Genomic DNA, 16,374 nt, shown 5'->3' with positions numbered 1-16,374 from the left:
CAAATAAGGGCAATCTGCAGCGCTGTTTTAGTCTCCAGGCCAAAGCGAGTGACCCTCCTGCAGGGGCCGTGTGGCACTAGGAAGGGGTGGAGCTTTGAGAGCCTTGAGGGGTCCCCTGCCAGCCCATCCAGCAGCACCTTTGTTCAAGCGCCGGAAGGTCAGTCGTCTCACTGGTCCCCACAGGGCCACACAGCGCTGTCACATATGGAGTGGAAGCAATGATTCCTCTGATCCTGCGGGGCCCCAGTGCAGCCAACTATGGGGCGGGTGCGGAGTTGACCATGTGCCTCTCAGAAAGCGGTGGGCCCTAGGCAACAAAGCTGAGCCTCCCTCTGGGCACCCAGAGACACTACACAAACACCCACCATCTCCTCTCTCCCTTTAGCTACATCATTCGTATACCCATCCATCTCAGATACAACACGCCAAACACACAAAGCTAGATGCGTACACAGATCCACATACATACACGGGCAGGGCTGTATCCATAAACACACGTACTCATTTGTGTTTTGTTGATACACGGTGTGTTTGTGTGAATCGTTGTGTTTCGGTGGTCACAGTGTATACTGTATATCACAGTTTCACAAGTACATAGATGACCATGTATATAAATGCCTATAGGAGTGCATTTACATATACATGAGGAAACCTCTTGCCCCAGTCCCTGTACCCTAGGGGTTCATTTAAAGAAGGGGGAGGCAAAGGAGAGCAAGAACCTGATAGGGGCAAGTAGGGGTGGGGAACATGGCGGGGGGAGCACTTGAAATTGCGAGCACTGCAGGGAGGCAATGAGCTGAAAACCCGGCCCGGCTCCTGCCTGCCCCCCACCCCTCCACAGGCCCTCCCAGAAGGGCCCAGTGCTGCCGTCCCCTCACCTCCCTTGGAGCCCGACTTTTAATTTGGGCGGTGTAATTTTGGTGCGAACGGTTGGGCGCCTTTCGTTGGGAAATTGGGAGGAATGCAAACAAGATTTCACTTCATTAAACAGGGGCAAACAGTAGAGAAATTGCACTTACTTATGGAAATGACTTTTAAACATGCACAGCATTTACTGGCACTGCCCGCGCTGAAATTCTGCGAGGATTATACATGTGAATAATTCACCGCGGGCCAATTAGAGCTCACTCTGTCCCTAACCTCCACTAGCCCCCATCTCATCCCGTCTTGATTATGACCCAGCCTCCTTCCTTCTCCAGCTCTCCTTTCTTCTTTCCCTCTCCTTTTCAGTCTCTCACTTTCGAACCCATGCCGTGAGGCAGGTTGTCAGACGCATTTTAAGAGACACCTCAAACATGGCAATACCTGTGTATTGTGTGACACCTGTGTGACACCTCAAACATGTTCAGACACACAAGTGTGCAAAGCCACAGGATAAAACACTGCGATGCCTCAACACGGCAACACGTGGACACGTTCTGACAACGCAAACATGTTAATGCACTCAACAGTTGCGACAAACAGGCTTTGTAACACCTCACACGTGGCAATACACGTTGTGACAACTTAATCACGACAGTCCCAGGCACATAGTATAGCACTGCACCATAAATATAGATGCGTTACACATACATGGTGATATATAAGCATACATTGTGACAATTGAAACACAACGATTCACACAGACACACACTGTAACAATGTCAACATTTGATGACACGATGCTCCAATGTCCCGGCATCTGCATTGTGCCAACTCAGAGAGATACACACCCTGTTGTTAAAATGCAAATACATTGCCACACAAAGATAACCCATGACAATTCAAAGTTTGAGTCTTACAAAGAGACACACAAGGATCATTCAAACCTGGAGATATCCTCACAATTGGGGGACAATTAAAAGAAAGGTGAAATAATTACACGGATTGTGTAATATGGGATACATAGTCTATCAACTCAAAACCAATTATGCACGGTGATGCAGGGGCCACAGTGAGGACCTGATAACTCAAACCTGGCAACACATAGAGCCTTACCTTGCAACAATGCAAATACAATGATATACTCGTGGACGATTTAAACATAATGACTCACGCTCTGCTCGCTGAAACATGCTTGCTCACAAGAACACATGATGACAATTCAGGCGTGGAAACACACACTGGGGCCATTCAGACACAGCGAGATAGATTTAGGCACACCTTATATCAACTCAGACGCCCTCATACCACCCGGATACAGTGTGATGACATCCATATTTTGGCAACTCAACATGGTAAAAATCCCAACATATCAAGTATGCATTTACTCACATGTTGTGTGAAATAGAGCATAGGAACACACACTCGGTGAGTTTGAACACGCTGACTCACGGACAGGGTGAGACACATCCATGGTATATGTCACACATGAAGACAGTGTGTTGGAACAAAATATTCTGGTGAGTCGATACAGAAATGAAAAACTGAAACAGTAAACATGAACATACTCTAATTCATGGACGTGCAAATAAGCCGATGACACATGAGTGACAGGGAAAAACACTTTAAGACACAATGACACATGACAGATAAGTAGAAACACTTAAGCACAAGTATACTGCCACCATCACACCCTTATTGTTAGATTTGCGCTCACCCCTGGTCCTTCCGAGCCCCACTAAACCCCTGGTCACTCTATTCAATTAATAGTACGGAGGATGCCTCGGTAGGAATAGGCCTCTAGACTCTAAGCATGAGGGTAGGGCTGAAAAAGGAATAGAGAGAATTAAGACATCATCTGTAAACACAAGACAGAACTTACATGGGAAAGGAAAATAGCATGAACACTGATTATGGTGACTCTTGACTATAGAGTGTGTGTCCTGTGCTCTTCACTAGAGCCCTTGAGGATTCATGTTGACGTCTCGGGGAACAGATCTCTTCTCTTCTTCCACTGCCCAGGGAAGAGGGACCCATCATTGCTCTGTCCCCCTCACACAGACAGGGCCCTGGGCCAGTCTGTGATGACCTTAGTGGTGAGTGGGGGCTGTGGAATAGGTGAGGGTCTGGGGGGAGCTGGTCCACACCTCGGACCTTGATGGAACCTCCTGAGGTGTCCCTTTGCAGCTTGAACCAGCATTCAGAGTTTGGGGAACAGTTTCGTGGCTTGGGTGGTCTTTCCCTCTCACTTTGGCCCATCTCACTGCAGAATCACTTCTGCTAGTGTCATGATCTTTGCCCTGTTCCAGACAACATTGAAGGCAGGGCCACATAAACATCAGACAGAGCCTCACAGTAAAGAGGGATACTGTTGCAGCTAGGAGCTTCCTGGACCGCTTGGTTTGCTTTAGGAGTCGATGAAGGTGTGCCATCATCAGGGAATGTGCCTCGTACGTTCACATGTCAGTATTAGTATGTGTTGGCCACGAGCATCAGCATGTGTTGGGGTAGGTATACCACTAGGAATCAATGTCTCTTGGGCCCAGGTGTGTCCGGGTGACATTTTAAATGTCCAGGTATTAAAGGGCTCACCTGACTGTGTATCTTCGTAGCCTTTACGTGGGTTTCTGGGAGCAACTGGGTCCAAGCTTGATTGTCTTGTATGTTTACACATACTGTTTGCATGGGGTGTTTGTGGCTGTGTTATCTTGGATACAAATGCATGTGCCAACACAAGTGTATTGTCACCATGTTAAGGTTGTCATGATACGTGCCTGGGAGTAGATCGGCGGGTTTTTATTCTCACGTGGTAGACGGTGCAGTTCTTTCCGCCAGGACCTCAAGACCATTAAGAACAAAAAAGGCAATCATTTTGCCTAGTGCCACAACAGGTCACCTTGCCATGGGGGCTGGGGGTTGAGACACTGACCTCTGAGAGGATCAAGCTGTATCAGGAGCCTTGGTCCGATGAGTGGCCAGCACTTTTTGGTCACTCCCATTTCACAGAAGGAGACATTGAGGACAAATGGTCAGCAAGGTCGTGCTGTGTGTGGATAGGGGAGAGGGAATACTAGAGCTGGAGAGGGGATCTCAGGGGGAAGGTGGAGGTTTTTGACCTGTCCACCCCTTTCCATCCATGACGGAGAGCACCTGGGCCACAGCTGCCTTCCTCTCCCCCAGTCCCAAGTCTCAGCCCACCCCCATCCTCCTCCCTCTCTTAGCTCCTCCCCACTTTCTCCCTTGCATGCTCTCTCTCTCTCTTCTCTCTTCTCTCTCTCTCTCTCTCCAACGGGCACATGTCAGAGAACATTATGTGCACCGAGGATTTGCATAATTCAAGAAGCATCAAATTAAATTTGCATAATTCCTTTGATTACACTTGTTATTAAATGTAAGTGACATTGATTTACAAAATGGCCCAATATAAGGTTAATAGCAAATGTCACCTTCCAACAGGGTGAGTGTGTGTGAGTGTGTGTGTGAGTGTGTGTGTGTGGCAGGGCAGGGGGATTGCAGGATGGACATGAGTCCTAACGTTTCTTTCCTGCCGGGCTCAGCCCCGCCCTGCCTCCTCCTCCCTATCCCTCCCCTCAGCTGCCCCAGGCCCCCAGGGTCCCCTCCCCAGGTTCTGCGTCCTGACAGGGGAACTGGCCTCTGAGTCCCTCTCTTCTTCCCCTTTCTTCCAGTGCAGGATCCAGTGAAGTTAGATTGGGGGGCAGAAGCTGAAAGTCACAGGGGAGAGGGTCAAAGTTGCGGGCTTAATGGTTAGGGTGGTTAGGGATCAGAAGCTACGAAGTGTGGAATTTGCCCCCAGAGACATTTATGTCATAGGGCCAGTCACTACATGGGTATGGGGTAGCTTCCGATCTCAGTGGGACTGGGGGGTTGAGGACCCAGAACAGGATGGGAAGAGGGCCTCCTCTGACAACTGAAGGGCAGAGACAGAAGTACACATGGCAGGATGCAGGTGCTCCCATCCACACACACACATCTGTGTGTGCACATCCACACCCACACCCACACGACACAGATGTACTGCCTGTGGGTACCGGTGTGGGCATACACATAGTCATGGGCATATACAGCCACATATGAACATGGAGGGACACCAGGAACCACATATGCTTATGCACTGTTACACGTTTGGCTACATAGATGACCAGTCACCAAAGCACAGGAAGGTGGAAACTCCCAAAGACACAGGAACATACCTACACCATACCTACTTTCCAGTCATGAGAAAGAGAATCATAAGGAAGAGAAGGAGAATCATAAGGAAAGGTCCTTCCAAGATCCCTGCAGAGCTTCTCTGGAGCTGTCCTCCCCCAGATCTCCTTGCTGAAGGGTCCCTTCCCTCATCCTTAATCTGCCACAGAATGGGTGTGTGTGTGTGTGTGTGTGTGTGTGTGTGTGTGTGTGTGAGGGGCGGGGGCAACCTCAACATTCATCCTCTCCCTGGGTGAGAATATCGACAAGGCAGTAACTAATCATTAAACCCACTGGCCCCTTTAAACAAGAAAGGAGAATTATGGGCAGAACCGTGGGGGACAGAGACCCCCCATGGGCCCTCTGAAGGGGGAACTGGGCCCAGGACTGAGCTCTGAACACACCCAACCATTACTGCCTCAAGCAGAAACAAACTGGAAGCTCAAACCTGGGGGTGGGATGTACTCACAAAACCACGAGAACACACAACTGAATACAGGCACCCCCTTCACACAGGGACACACAGGGACACCACGAGAACACACAACTGAATACAGGCACCCCCTTCACACAGGGACACACGCATGCACAAGGACCTACCAATGCATGCACCTGTGGACACCACAAGTACACGCAGAATAGCACAGAACACAGACACAGGTTACCTCCATCACAGACTCATACGTTCCTGCAGTGTGATAATCAACATGGCCAAGAGTGAGAGTCCCGGGGTCACACAGATTTGGGTTCAAATCCTGCTCCTACCATTTCCTAGTGGAAATGGATCATAACAGTACCTACCTGTGAGGTACTATGAGTATCAAATGAGGTAAATGCCATGCAGAGTGCCTGGCACACAGTAGGTGCTTCACTGGTCTTTGTTCGCGGTCCTTGTTATTCCCAACCATAAGTATTTACTGAGCCCCTGTGTATGTGCCAGACATGAATTCAGGCCTTAGCGATACTGTGATAAATGAGACCGAGCATAGTAGGACTCCATATGGACTAAGGGACTGAGGACAAGGCCCCGGTCCCCACCCCCCACCGAAGGGCAGGTGCCACAGAAACCTCAACCAACAAGCCGCCTCAGGGATCTGAGGGCTGGGCTGGGCTGGGCGTTGTTTTCTCATCTGCCTGGGCCGTCCTTGTCCTCAACCCTCACAGAAGATTCTCCTGGCAAGAAGGATTACTCTCCCTGTTCCGGGGCCATCTCTCTTCTATCTCGTATCGAGTCATCTCCCCACTTGTGAACCCTGACGTGCCAACCTCTCCCCCAGCTTTTTGGCTTTGTTGTTATTATTGCTGTTCTTTGTTTGTTTAAAGATTTTATTTTTAAGTAATCTCTACACCCAACGTGGGGCTCGAACTCACAACTCTGAGCTAAAAAGTTGCCTGCTCTGCCTCCTGAGCCAGCCAGGTGCCCCGTTTTTGTTTTTATTCTGTCTCTTGGAGCCCGACCAGGTCCACACAGCTGTGAGGAGTGCAAGAGCATATGCACACACGCACACACGCACACACGTACACACGTGCACCGACTCCTTCCCTTCTCGGGTTCTTTGCCCCCGAGTAGGCTCCCCTCACCTCCTGCCCTAACCAGGTGGGGACACTGCTGCTAGTCGCTTAATTAGCAAATCCACAGGCTCCTCTCAGTATTTCTTCTCTGCGACCTCTGCGTTTGGCAGAAGTTCCACCCCTCCTCCTTGAAACAGTCTCCTTTCTTGATTTCCATGACACTGCACCTTCCCACTGCCCCTCCTCCATCCCTGAACTTCCTTTGCTGGCCTCCTACCAGCTCCTCTGCCTTCTCCCATCCCCTAAGTGTGACAGGGCCCCACGGGTTCAGCCCTCCCACCCTTCTGCATTTTCATAGGCTCTATCAATTGCAACTTGACCCGTCATCGGTCTGGAAATAGATGCCCAATTTCTAACCCCCAAATTCCACCTACCAAATGACCAGCTTGAATTTCCACCTGCCTGCGTCAATTGGTATGTCGAATTCACCACGTGCAAAACTGAACACATCCATTTCTTTCACAGACATTCGGCAAGCACTGAGTATGCCCAGACTCTGTGCCAGGCACTGAGGACACGAAGTGGAGGACACGGTTCCTGCCCTCCAAGAGTTTAGAGTTTAGTGGACCACCCACCCCCCGCCCCCCCGCTCATGCCTTCATCCTTCCACTGGCAGAGTCTTTTCTCTCCACTTCCTCATCCCTCCCCACCCCAGCAATGTCAGGTCCTAGAAAATCTTCATCCCCCATTGTCACTGGCCCAAATCAGATCGCCTTATTTCCTGTTTCCCGAGCAGTCTCCTCGCCACCTGTCTAGGATGTAGTTTGTGCTGGTCACCTCTATAAAAGCAGCCTATCCAAAGCACAGCTCTGACTGTGTCTGTTATGGGTTGATCGCTGTCCCTCCCCTCCAAGAAAAAAATGTGTCCAAATAAATCCTAACCCCTTGTACATGTGAATGTGATCTTATTGGGACGCAACGCCATCTGGCCCATCTCTGACCGCCCCACACAGCTTAGCACACTGCCTGGCATACAGCTGGCCTGCCAGAAATATATTTCACATTGATGTGCTGTGTGCCATTTCCTTTCTTCAAGAAAATCAGCATTATACCTGTCAAGGGCATGGGTTTTTGGAGCCAAACAGACTTGGCTTTGGATCTGGGTTCTAGGCTAACCAGTCTGTGTCCCAAGTCTCAATTTACTCACCTGAAAAATGGGATGATAACAATTCTTACCTCACAGACTTGTGAAGATGAGAAGAACCCACCTACTGTAGTAGACATCCAGTACCAATGGCCAAGCTCCACTGAGCATGGTGGTTCTCTTCTTCTGGAAACCAACATGTAGTCTCAGGGTCTTCTGACCCTATCCTATCCCCGGCCAGCATCACCTGGTCCTAGACTATACACTTGACCTGTGGGGACCAATCAGGTCCCTCTTTGGGATCCTTCGCCCTGGAAGAGAGGAGAGTTGATCCTCTCCTTGTGGTGGGAGCTGCAGGTGAGAGTTCAGACACAGAGCATCCTGGTGTCCATCCAGGTCCCCTTCTGAGGGTTCCTGAGGTTCTGTACCAACTCCGCCCTTCCGGCTCTTTGATTATTTGAACCTTGCTTTTATTACCTGGGGTGTCCACATCACTTCCAGTACATTCCCCTCTTCGCCTACACTGGTTCAAACTCGGTTTCTATCACCTGCAGCCCAGCAGGTCCTGACTGGCACAGCACATGAAGGGTCTGACACAGAGTAAGAACACAATCATTGCTAGTTCCCTCCTCCAGGGAAGAGACTAGTGTAATTCCGAGTCCCAGAGAGGGTGTCCCAGAAAGGAACAGAACCTTCGTTCAATTTTCAGATTTTCACATCTGGGAGATGAGGGGGCAGCCTGGCTGGGGCCCCATGCTGAAAATGCTTCAGCCCTCAGCTGAGTGTGGAATTCTAAAAATTTCATTCCTACCTCCTGATTACGAGCACAAATAATTAATTCATGAGCAAAAAACAAACAAGCTGAATGAAAACTTAAAGACAGGGAGACACAAAACTAAGGAGGGAGCTTGGCGTTCATAAAGACAGAAGATTTTTAAAATTCTCGAGAGACGGTAAAGTTGGGTAGCAGCAGAACCTCTCCAGATGATTTACAGCCGGGGATCGCGGGCAGGCAGGCCTGTGTGCGCATCATCTTGTCCCTGCCGCCCTCCACGGGGCTCTGCTCCAAGGGGGGCCCCGCTTGACGAGAATGTGACCGGCCACAGACTCACCCGGATTTACACCAGAAAGTGGCCTTTGCCTGAAGGCACGTATTCCAAATAATTGCTTCTGAAGAAGGAAGTCGGCGGGGTTGCAGGCTCCAGGGGAGTTTCACCTTTTACTCCGCACACTTCTGTATTGTTTACTCTTTCACTTTGGGCCCGGATTAACGGTTTACTTCACAAGTATTTAGGAAAGCGGGAACGTGGTTGCCGTGAGTGCTGTGCGCTCCTGGCTCGCCGTCCTCCTGCAGAGTCCTCCGTGGGGCTCTTGCTGAACCGAGAGTTTCCCTCCTTCTCCTTTTTCCTGCCGCAGCCCCGTGGGCTCATCTTCCTCGGGCACAAACTACCCAGGCCCCGGCATTTAGCTGAGAGGCTGCCTGCCGCTGCCGAGGCCCCAGGACCGAGGGGGGCGGGGCGGCTCCGTCTGCTTCCCATATGGGGACTTTGTCTGTCCCTGCCTGAGGGCCGCCCCCCTCCTGCCTCACATTGTCCCCTTGCTGTCGCCTGCTGGCCCAAGCCCTGGCCTGCCTCTTCCCTTTTCATTAGCCTCCTAGTGGCAGCCCCGGGCAGGACACAGGGGGCTGGGAGGGGGGCTGGGTTTGGCTTGTTCTTCTCCAGCCTTGGAGCCCCTGGCCAGCTCACCCTGGACTCTTCCCAGCGCAGAGTCTCAGCCTCGAGTGCGCACATGGGGGTCCTGGAAGGAGCGCCAGGCCGCCAGGCCTCCTAATGTGCTGGTGACTCTGCTGGCGGCCCTGGCTCGGGCCCCGGAAGAGAAGCGAGGAGAAGGCCACAGCTGCCCCCCCCCATCTCCCTTGCAAAACACCCCCTCACTTTATGATTCCTGGCCCAATGGGAGTGAAGCTGGGAGCCCCCGCAGCCATACAGGTCTGGAGCTGTCACACTGGGGGCAAATCTAGGGAGTGAGGTAAGGGGAGGGAATACTTCAGCAATGCTCTGACTCTGTGGGAGAAGGGTCACTGGGGTTTGTTGATAGCGGATAAATTCTCACAAAGCCTCTTTCTAGGTATTTAAGACAGATCACATAACTGGGTGTAGCGTCTAGGAGAGACCAAAAGACAAACATCCAATGGCTTCAGTCTCAGCCCCCAGCACCCTCAACCTGAAACCCTCACTCCAACAAGCCACACTCCACCCCTTCTCTCCCCAGATGGTATTCGTCTGGACCTCTTCAGAGTTTTCTCCTCTATTCATCATTTGAGGCCCAGGTTGAGGTTCTTTTCTTCCAGAAGCTTCCCCCAGCCCTCCTCACCTCCTTACCCGCCCCCCCCCCCCATGTGATTCAGTTGTCGGAGGGGGTCTGAGAATTTGCATGGCCAACAAGCTCCCGGATGATGCTGATGCTGTAGGTACAGGAGAGCAGCTGACTTGAATCATTCCCTAGGCATGGGACTCTTACGGGGGGAGATGGGAAGGGTGAAGAGGGTTGAGAAGCCCAATACAAAGGCAGAGAAAGCCTCTTCGGTAAACACACTCACACACACACTCACGGCGTGTTGCTTAGTACAAAGATCACGGAACTTAAAGCCAAGAGACTTGGATTACCCACCACCTGCCCGTTCGCAGGCTGCCAGGCTCTGTAGCCTCAGTTTCCTCCTCTGTAAATAAGGATGATAATAATCCTGACTGCGAGTTTATTGGGTGGATCTAATAAGATTATTATGCCTGTGAAAGCGCTTTGTAAACTCTAGGAGCTAGGCAGGTATTAGCTTGCGAGGTTGTGAGATTTATTGTGTTTATCAGACCCGCAGTGTTTACTATGTGTCACACAGTGTTTTAAGTGCTTTATAAATATTAACTCATTTGTCCGTCACCATAATCCTATCAAGGAGGAACTTATTATTAGGATGATGATTCTCAGCTTATAGATGTGAAAACCGAGGTTGAGTAACTTGCTCCAAATCACGCAGCCAGCAAACGGCCGAGCTTGGGTTCGAACTGTGGCTCCTGAGTGCACTGCTCACCCCCACTCTGTGCCACCTCTGCGTGTCAGCCTATATTTCTGTTAGTGTGTGCGCCTTTGCCTGCATGTGTGTTATCTGAGTTTGCAAGAGGTTCTGCTTCCCATGAGTGGTTACGTGTGTGTGCCAAGTGTGTGCAACGTGATGATAAGAGTGACAGTGATGAGTTATTGTGCATTTACTCCTCTCTGCTGGGCACTGTGCTGACCAAAGCTATCGCCGAGTTCCTACCGCCCCACATGGTAGACCCTACTATTACTCCCATCTTCTGTTGAGGCATGCTGAGTGAGGTCAACTAACTTATCCAAGGTCACACGCCTCAAGACGAGGGGGGCAGGTAGATTTAAATGGACGCCTTCAGAGCCTTTACTCTTAACTCCTATGCTGCACTGAATGTGTCTCTATGATTGGTGTGGGGATGTGTATGTCAGGGTGTGTTTGCATGTACGTGTCTGTCTGTCCATCATTTGTCTGCCTCTTCTGCTGCCAATCCATCCATCCATCCATCCATCCATCCCTACTTATCTGTTATTGCCACCTGGGGTCATTGCCCAGGGTGGAATTTTCTGGAACCCAATGTATGGAGGCCTAGAGGAGAGGTAAGAGAGAGAGCTGTGGTCTCTTTCAGCTGGCTCAAAAAATACCCAGGTTCCTGTTATGTGTTCCTTTGACTCTAGAGTCCCTCTAAGGGACAAAGCCCTGCCGAGGTTTGCAGGGGGAGAGGTCTTACCTAAAAGGGTGGGTGCACCCCTTTTCTCATCGCCATCACCCCAGGCCAGTGGGCAGGCATTAGGCGGGCACAGAGGGGCCCTCATCACACTCTCCGAAGGCAAATAGGGACTGACCGTACATCTGTCTGTGTCAGTGCTCATTCAAGGGACCAGAATCTGTGCATTGGGTCCAAACTAGTTTGTCTCTTCAAGGGCGATTTGCTTCATGTTTCTCCTTAACATTTACTAACTTGGGGGAGGGGGTGCTAAATTCGGTTTTAAACAGAGAGAAAGCTGAAAGGCAGAACTGAGGTAATGCTTCCAGGAAAGTGGGATTGGTGGACAAAAGAATAGAAAGATTTGGGAGACGAGAAGGGAATAGACCAGTATGACCAAGAAGTTTTCTTGGTGGGGTGGGGACCACATTACCTGGATGTGATGGGGTAAGTATTATTTTCTATTTTGAAGAAAAATGTGTGATGTTTATACTGTCTCAGAACAAATAGGCCTGTGACTGATGGATAGTTTACCATTCATGTGGCTGGTTTCATGTACTTTTGACAGCTCAATCAGGATTCCAACGGTTACAAAAAATGATTTTCTTCTAGGAAGTCGTAGGAGGGGAGCACGTACCCCTCGCCCCCGCCCTGTGCCCACTCAGCGCCATAGTGCGGAATGGAGGAGAGACGTGGATGTATAGAGGAGCATGGGCATGGGCAGAGGCCCCCAGAGTCTTCCTGGGTTGGGCACATGGTGTCTCACTTCTTGGGGCTGCCTTGAGACTCTGGTCGAACTGACGCCTGGAGGGCCATTCAGGAAGGCCCGTGAGCCTTCACTGTCTCCAGGACTGAGATTGGGAAGGGGCCGTGGAACGTGGAGGAAGAGAGGAGCCCTTCAGAAGCCCAGGAGAGTCAGACCCACATAAAGACTGGCCTTGAGGCCATGTGGAAGATTTGTGGCTCCTCCAACCTGAATGCAGCCTGTGACCAAACCACTGTCTCAGCTGTCTCACTCCCTGGGCAAGAAGGGGACCATGAGGACAAGGAGAAGAGCTGTGGTGGTTCTCCTGGCCTCCAAGTGGTGGTGGCAAATGTGGCAGTGGCCAAAGCAGGAAGGTGGAAGGTAGAAGGCAGTATTTGGCCACGTGCATGTGCCCAGGGCCATTTTGGGTTTGGGTTCACCCACTTTACACATATTTCAAAATTGAGCAGTCCAGACTGGCACCACAGATCAGTTAGAGGCAGAGGAGGTGGCGAAGCTGAAAGCACAGAAAAACTCTAGCCGGGCGACAGGTCTGAGAGCCACCCAGAGCCAGCATCACTCATTTACCTGCCACAGACCCACCACCAGAGATGACTCCAAGCCTCTGGCCTACAGCTTGGAGGGGATTAGTGGGAGCTTCAAGGTGACTTCCAAGGAGGCAGTCTCCAGGCGTACCCGGTTCTGCCCCAAGCACACATGGGTCCCCCCGAAGAGCAAGGCTGTTCCTGAAATTTTTTTTTTCAACATCACTCATAACGCAAGCAGACTCTGGAGTCTGGCTACCTGGGTTCAAATCCCTTCTTTTCCATTTACCAGCTATGTGACCTTGGGCAAGCCACTTAACTTCTCGGGGCCCAGCATCATCATTTGCAAATGGGTACATATTAGAATAATCTCAAAGGCTGGCTGAGAGGGTTCAATTCACTCACTAAGTGATCATGTTACTGCACCTCTCTCTTTCTCATACTTACCTTTCCATTAATATCAACGATGTGTGAGGGATAATTTAACATAACTCTACTTTAAAATGTATACCAAGCACTGTAGTAGGTGTTGAGGATCCAGTAGAGGGTGACGAGTATGCTAGCATTTACCAAGCACCTACCCTATGCCAAAGTTCTAAATACTCGACATATATTACTTCACTCACAAATGTTATTGTCTTCATGAAGCTAACAATTCAAAAAATTGTCTTAATTTTATTTATTTATTTATTTATTTATTTATTTATTTATTTATTTAGAGGGAGAGGGTGTGTGTGCATGCACATGTACATGTGAGCAGAGGAGGGGCAGAGAGAGAGGCGGGGCGGAGAGAGAGAATCCTAAGCAGTCTCCGCGTAGTCAGCACAGAGCCTGATGCAAGGCTCGATCTCACAGACCAAATTGTGAGGTCATGACCTGAGCCAAAATCAAGAGTTGGATGCTTAACCGACTGAGCCACACAAGCGCCCCACGATTTAAACATTTTTGAAGTTTTAAAACAAAAATGTATTAAAGTAATCACGACACCCAACATGGGGCTCAAACTCACAACCCCAAGATCAAGAGTTTCGGGCTCTTCCAACTGAGCCAGCCAGGTGCCCCCATGAAGCTACCAATTTACATAATAATAAAATTGTATATTAACAACTTTACATGCGATACATAATGTCACCCTCACAAGAACCCCATGAGGGAGATGTTGCTCTAGTTCCACAGATGAGGAGATCAAGATTGAGAAAGGTCTAGCGGATTGGAATTAATGGGACTTCGATTCAAATCCTGCTCTATGGCTCAAAGCCCATGGAGTCCCTACCACGCCATGCCACTACCTCTGCATTGCCAAATATTCCCAAATGCATTGTCATGCCTGTAGAAATGCAGGTCTTCTGTCCAGAGTATGTGCTCCCGTGTGGCTGGATGTCTGGGCCTGGAGGCAGTTCTACGGATGCTTATGATAATAAGTAGAGGGGGTCTGTGTAACTCTATTTCTGCTTCTTCTACCTGAAGGAAGACCATTTATGTGACGTTGAGGATTGTGCAGTTAAGCGCAGCCGTGGTCTGATGATGGCTCAGTGAAACCATGCGTGTGGGTATGGCGGTACATCTGCTCAGCTGATTGTGGGTCCGTGTGGTTTGGTTTGCATCGGTTTGAGGGGCTCTTCTGATTCCCTCCTAAGAGGAAGGGAAAGAGGTGCTAGGAGCCGGGAGCTGGTGGCCTGCTACCCGGACCCGTCCGGTTGGGGGCATCTACTGTGCCTGGGCCTTGCCTGCTGGCTCCGGTGCCTGGTGCTGGGTTTCAGGCCAAAAGATGGAGAAGCTCATTTCCCCTTAAACACCGCAGATTAAAGGCCCGCAGTGGGCACGGGCGGGAGGGCGCCGTGTCGCTCACGTTACAAATCAATTCATTACCGGCACTCGCAGTCGCCTCCGATCTTCAAGGATCGGGGGTTTGATGAAGAGGGTTCATTTCAAGAAATAAACCTTTTAAATTAACCACGAGATGAGGGAAATTTCTTTATTTAAAAAATGCTCAGGCCCTGCTGGCTTTGTTTTCTCTCTCTTATTAGCGCCGTTATTAATAATCCCACCCTTTCTCTCCAGGGGATGGTCCACCCTGCCTGCGGAGGCAGAGTGAGCCAGTCAGACGTGGGGACAGGCCCCCAGCCCTGGGCTCCTCCGGCCAGGCCTGTCTGCTCCATGAGGCCTCCAAGGTCCAACAATGGACCCCACCCAGGCTCCTACACCCCAGATAGATTCTCAGGCAGATGGCCATGAACCTGCTGTGTGACCTTGGGCATGTCACCCGACCTCTTTTTTCTCAACAGCAAAAGGAACATAGAATCACCACTTTCTACAAGTGCACCTTAAAGTTAGGAGTTCAGGCCTCGCATGTTGTCAGTGAGAAATCGGACCCCGAGAGGCAAAATGAGTCATCCAAAGGCACACAAGATCTTCACAGCAGTGGTGGTTTTGACATCAGCCTAACTCTTGGTCTAGTTTTCTACCTGGAAACATGCGTTCGGATCTGGGATCTAAAAATCACAAAGCCCCTTGGTACACATCATCTCCCTGGATGTGTACTAGTAATTTGTCAGCTGTATCTTACCATCCCTGTTTTACAGATGAGGAGGTTGAGGGGCTCTGGGAATGTCCCAACCAGAGTTTCAACGGGAAACATAAGAAGTATACTCTGTTGGTTCATCTGAGGAGAGTTTAATAAGACAACTATTTACAAAAGTAGGGGCGAGGATTAGAAAAAGTGGAAGTAGTGATGCAGTGTCACAGGGCCGGTAACAGCGGGAAGCCATGACCAACCCGGGTGACCAGAACCAGGAGGGAGGGCCGCAGGGAGAGGCAGCAGCAGCCAGCACAGAAGGGATTCAAGGAGTAAACTCCAACTCCCTCTCATCTCTCGCTGGCGCCCCCTTTTGGTCAAACCCAAGGGAGCCTGCAGATGCAGATTGCAGGCCAGCCTCCCAAGTCCACAACAGGGTGGAGAAGGGTGGACACCCAGCATGGGGGCGGGAGAGGGGACTTGCCAGTAAATGGCAGAGGAGATGACCTCAGGTCTTCTTAGTCCAAAGCCACAGTCTTTTCCGCCACCCTGCTCTGCCCCAGCGATACCCGGCCCCTGTCTCAAAGTTGTTTGGCACAACCCAAAGGAAATGCTGGGCCTGGAGGTATAGCCAAGCATGAGGAATGGCTGTCCCTTCCTGTGGCCATTCTAGGAAGAACCAAATACTGGCATCATGTGATGGCAGGTGATACCATGTTGTCTCCCGTGGAGCTTGTTTGCATCGGAACAGGGGCCTTCCGGAAACCAAAGGCTTTCACCTAGCAGGGAAGCCCATGGGAAGATCTTGGGCTCCCTTCCACGGAACCACACTGCAAAGGTCTGCCCTAAGAGTCTGCGCACCACAGAGCTTGCACAGGGCTCAGTAGAGTAGATGCCATACACGCACATGTACACACACAAACACACACTGGCAAAGAGAAAATTGGGGCCCATGTATGACATCACCCACCACTTCTTTTGGGGCTTACTCCCCACTGATGTAGGATGTGTTAGGGCATCCCAGGGAAACCCAGATTAGAGCCCCGCTTTCCTTGCCA

This window comes from Acinonyx jubatus, chromosome D2 (genome assembly GCF_027475565.1).
Source record: "Acinonyx jubatus isolate Ajub_Pintada_27869175 chromosome D2, VMU_Ajub_asm_v1.0, whole genome shotgun sequence".
Lineage (NCBI taxonomy): Eukaryota > Metazoa > Chordata > Mammalia > Carnivora > Felidae > Acinonyx > Acinonyx jubatus.
Note: the sequence above shows the minus strand (reverse complement) of the source record.